General features: G+C 48.6%; 1 pseudogene; it reads left to right on the top strand.

Annotated features, from left to right (window-relative positions):
• Positions 1-310: 310 nt before the first annotated feature.
• On the top strand, positions 311-5125 carry LOC132650011 (uncharacterized; annotated as a pseudogene).
• Positions 5126-5470: the final 345 nt, after the last annotated feature.

Here is a 5470-nt window from a genome sequence, read left to right as displayed (position 1 = left end):
ATTTGTCTCAGCAGATCTTCACCTGTTTAACTCTGTCCGGGATCAGCTGTGGACTGCAAGCTGAGATCTGGACTTCCTGGAAACTGACATGATTGCTCCCTGCCTCTTCAGGTGGATCAACGAACCAAGCACAGGGGGGCCTTACTGATCAGGTACATTATGTCCTAACCTGGGAGGATATTGTTTGCCATCCACCCCCCTGGGTGCGCCCCTTTGTTCTCCCCACAGGGAAGAGGAGAAAAAGAAAGTGCTCACTTCTCCAGAAGCAGACTTCCTCCTTTTTGACCTTCCGCCCCCTTATCCGCCAGCCATGGCCCCTACCCCTGCCAGTTCCCTGGCCAGTTCTCCTGCCAGACCTCTGACCGTTTCCCCTGTCAGTCTCCCGGAGGCTGTCAGTTCTCCCTTGGGGCCTAGGGCGGGGCTAGCGTGCAACTTTCCTAGTCCCCTCACAGGTCCCTCAGTGCTGCCGCCACAGACACCGTCAGTACTGCAGACACCGCCAGAGGTCCCGCTGCACTTACCAGCTGACCCTGCTCAGAATGAACGGGGCCCAGCAGCTGGAGCACAAAGCCGCAGAGCAACTCAGCTGGACTTGGTGGCTCTCCTGTTGCGAGCCTATGGATTCCCAGATGGAGACGGGGAACACCCCCTTCAGTACTGGCCTTTTTCCACAGCTGATCTCTACAATTGGAAGGCTCACAATCCCCCTTTTTCTGAGAACCCCCAAGCCTTGACTGACTTGTTTGAATCTGTCCTTTTCTCTCACCAGCCCACTTGGGATGATTGCCAACAGCTTTTACAGACACTCCTGACTACCGAGGAGAGGGGACGAGTTCTTCTAGAAGCAAGGAAGTATGTCCCGGGGGCGGATGGGAGGCCTACAGTTCTCCCCGACGAGATTAATAATGGGTTTCCTCTCTCTCATCCTGATTGGGATTACAATACACCAGAGGGTAGGCAGCACTTGAAGGTTTACCGCCAGACTCTAATGGCGGGTCTCCGTGGGGCTGATCGAAGACCCACCAATTTGACTAAGGTAAGAGAAGTGGTCCGGGGGCCGGAGGAATCTCCTGCAGCCTACTTAGAATGGCTGATAGATGCGTTCCACCGGTTTACTCCCTATGACCCTGCTTCAGATGAGCATGGGGCAACTGTAGCTGTATCTTTCATAGATCAGTCAGCTAGGGATATTCGTAGGAAACTTCAGAAATTAGAAGGTCTGCAGGATAAGTCGTTGAAGGATTTAGTGCAAGTAGCAGAGAAAGTCTTCTATAGTCGAGAAACAGAAGAAGAAAAAGAAGAAAGGAATCAGAAAGAACAGGAGATAAGAGAGAGAGAGAGAGAGACAAGAGGCAGGATAAAAAATTGACTAAGATTCTGGCCACCGTAGTTCAGGAAAGTCGTACTGAAAGGGAGAGAGTTCCTGGCAACCGTAAGGGCCCTTTGTCTAAGGACCAGTGTGCCTACTGCAAGGAGACAGGACACTGGAGGAGGGATTGCCCCAAAAGGAAGAAGAAGCAGCTGAATTCTCGAGCCACAGGGACCAGGGTCCTGACCTTAAACAATGACAGCGATTAGGGAGGACGGGGTTCGGTTCCCCTCCCCGAACCCAGGGTAACCCTCAAGGTGGAGGGGAAGCCAGTCCATTTTCTAGTGGATACTGGCGCTCAGCATTCAGTTCTGTTGCAAGACTCAGGGGCTAAGAAAGAAAAAATATCATGGGTTCAAGGGGCCACTGGATGTAAGCAATATACATGGACTACCCGAAGAACAGTGGACCTCGGAGTGGGCCGGGTATCCCACTCATTCTTAGTCATGCCTGACTGCCCATACCCATTTCTGGGATGGGATATCCTGACCAAAATAGGAGCCCACATCTATTTTAACCCAGAAGGCCCACAGGTTACACATAAAAGAGGGGATCCTATTCACGTGCTTACAATTCACTTGGAAGATGAATACCGGCTATTTAAAAATTTAAAAGAGGGGGAAAAAGACATTGACTGGTGGGCAAAAAAAATACCCTGAGGCCTGGGCTGAAACAGCTGGATTAGGGAAAACAAGAAAGCAACCGCCAGTCCAGATAGAGCTAAAACCTCAGGCAGCCCCAGTTGCAGTGCGGCAGTATCCAATGTCTAAGGAAGCCCATGATGGGATTCACCCTCATATACAGCGACTCCTTGACCTAGGGGTTTTGAAAATGTGTCAATCTGCTTGGAATACTCCATTACTGCTGCTCTGGAAGCCTGGGAGCAACGATTATCGGCCTGTGCAAGACCTGAGGGAAGTTAGCAAACAGGTTATGGACTTACATCCAACAGTCCCCAACCCGTATAACCTGCTGAGCTCCCTTCCCCCTGACAGAGCCTGGTATACTGTTCTAGACCTTAAAGATGCATTCTTTTGTCTTCGACTTAGCCCTGCCAGCCAAGACATTTTCGCTTTTGAATGGAAAGATCCCGACTCCGGGGTCTCGGGCCAACTAACATGGACTCGACTTCCCCAAGGATTTAAGAATTCTCCTACCATATTTGATGAAGCCCTGCACCGAGACCTGGCACACTTCCGGGCCACAAATACTCAGGTAACTCTTCTCCAGTACGTGGATGACATCTTACTAGCTGCAGATTGTCAGAAAACCTGTCTCAAAGCCACCGGCCAACTGTTACAAAAATTGGGCGAACTCGGCTATAGAGCATCAGCAAAGAAGGCCCAGATATGCCGGAAACAGGTCAGTTACCTGGGGTAACTAAAGGAAGGAAAAAGATGGTTATCGGAGGCTAGAAAAGAGACTGTGTTTCATATTCCCCCTCCATGAACTACAAAACAACTGAGGGAATTTCTTGGTACAGCGGGGTTTTGCCGATTATGGATTCCTGGGTTCGCTGAAATGGCAGCCCCTCTGTATGCCCTTACAAAATGACTGTTTTTCCTGGGGAAAAAATTAACAGGCTGCATTTGATAATATTAAACAGGCTTTAATGTCAGCTCCAGCCTTGGGACTTCCTGATGTCACTAAACCTTTTCATCTCTATGTGGCCGAGAACCAGGGGATGGCTAAAGGGGTGTTAACTCAAAAGATTGGACCCTGGAAGAGACCGGTAGCTTATTTATCTAAAAAGCTTGATCCAGTAGCAGCAGGATGGCCGACCTGCCTTTGGATAATAGCAGCAGTCGCCGCATTGGTAAAGGATGCTGACAAGCTGACCTTGGGACAAGATCTTACTGTTTATGCCCCTCATGCCCTTGAGAGTGTTGTCAGACAGCCACCTGATCGCTGGCTCACAAATGCTCGCATGACTCATTACCAAACTTTGCTTTTGAATAATGACAGGATTACTTTTGCCCCAGCAACGGGGCTAAACCCTGCCACCCTGTTACCAGATCCAGAGATTCAGCCCCCAGAGCATGATTGCTTGCAGGTGTTGGCGGAGGAACAGGGATGGCGAAAGGACTTAAAAGACCAGCCTCTGCCGGATGCAGAGGTGACATATTACACAGATGGGAGTAGCTTTTTGAAAAATGAAAAAAGAAAAGCAGGAGCAGCGGTGGTGGAAGGACACAATATGGGCCCAAGCGCTGCCTGAAGGCACCTCTGCTCAACGAGCAGAACTAATTGCCTTAACTCAAGCATTAACTTTGGGGAAAGGCAAAAAGATAAACATCTACACTGACAGCAGGTATGCCTTTGCTACGGCCCATGTGCACGGGGCCATCTACCAGCAGAGAGGCCTATTGACATCAGCCGGTAAAGAAATTAAAAATAAAAATAAAATCTTGGCCTTGCTCAATGCCTTACTACTGCCCACCAAGGTAAGCATAATTCACTGCCTGGGACATCAGAAGGGAAATTCCAAGGCAGCAAAGGGAAATAACATGGCTGATCAGGAGGCTAAAGCAGCTGCCAGAGAAAGTCCTGCTCCAATGATATTAACTACTGAATTGCCAGAGAAGAAACAGCTAAAATACTCAGAGGACGACCTGGAGCAAGTACAGAGAAAACAAGGGACATTCGATGCTAATGTGGGAGCATAAATTGACTCCAAAGGTAAGGTCATTTTGCCACAGGAAGATGCTAAGAGACTAATAGCGCAAATGCATCAATGGACTCATTTAGGGGCAAGGAAATTGACTGAAATTGTTCTCCTATCTCCTTACCGAATACTAAACCTCACTGCTCTAACCGAAAAAGTGACTCAGACATGTATCCCTTGCCAAAAGGTAAATGTAGGGAAGAATTTACAAAGCTCGGGAAAACGGTTAAGGGAAACTAGACCTGGAATGCATTGGGAAGTGGACTTTACCGAGATCAAGCTGGCCAGGTATGGAAATAAATATCTTCTAGTCTTTGTAGATACCTTCTCAGGATGGGTGGAAGCTTTTCCCACCAAGAAAGAGACTGCTCTGGTTGTAGCCAAGAAGATTTTAGAAGACATTTTCCCCGGTTTGGAGTTCCAAAGGTAATCGGGTCAGACAATGGGCCGGCCTTCGTTGTTCAGGTAAGTCAGGAGGTGGCCAGATTTTTGGGGACTAATTGGAAATTACATTGTGCATATAGACCCCAAAGTTCAGGACAAGTAGAAAGAATAAATAGAACTCTAAAAGAGACCCTTACTAAATTGACCATGGAGACTGGCGGTGACTGGGTGGTACTCCTCCCTCTGGCTCTTTTTAGGGTCAGGAATACTCCTTCCTTGTTGAATCTCATGCCTTTTGAACTATTGTATGGAATTCCTGCTCCCTTGACTCTCCTGGGAGACCCTCTTGACATAACTAGTGGTAACTCTGACTTTTTGTCCAGGTTAAAGGGACTGCAGCTTATTAAAAAAGAAATCTGGATCAAGGTTGACAGTTCATATGCGCCAGGATCCTTAGAGGTGCCACATTAGTTCCAAGTTGGAGACTTGGTTTATGACACCGTAGTCAAAATTTAGAACCCCGGTGGAAAGGTCCTTACTGCATCCTGCTCACCACCCCAACGGCTGTGAAGGTAGAAGGCATTGCTGCTTGGATCCACGCATCACATGTCAAACCCGCTCCAGAGGACTCCACTTCTGACTGGAAAGTCCAGCCCAGTGACAATCCCTTAAAACTTAAACTTGTTAAAAATGTTAGCCGTGGGTGATATCCACAAACTGCTGGTGCTTTTGGCTCTGTTAAGCACTTACAATACTTGCTTGGGCTCCAGTCCTCACCAGCCCAAACTTTTGACTTGGGAAGTAACTAATCAGAGACATATTATAATTTGGTCTGTTTCAAAGATAGCCCCACCCTTCACATGGTGGCCAGACTTGTACCCTGACCTTTGTAAAATGGCTCTAGGAGCACCTGCTAACTGGGATTTGCAAAGCCACCTAGACCCCAACGTGGTTCCTGGGGACCATAGACATGGGTCTTTTAGTGAGAGAAGGGGCTTAGATCCCTGGGGTGGGGGGGCTGTGGGACCACCAACCACCGCAGTATGCTGCGA

This window comes from Meriones unguiculatus, chromosome X, assembly GCF_030254825.1.
Source record: "Meriones unguiculatus strain TT.TT164.6M chromosome X, Bangor_MerUng_6.1, whole genome shotgun sequence".
NCBI classification, from domain to species: domain Eukaryota; kingdom Metazoa; phylum Chordata; class Mammalia; order Rodentia; family Muridae; genus Meriones; species Meriones unguiculatus.
The sequence above is the reverse complement of the archived record's forward strand: the minus strand, read 5'-3'. Positions and strand labels throughout refer to the sequence as shown.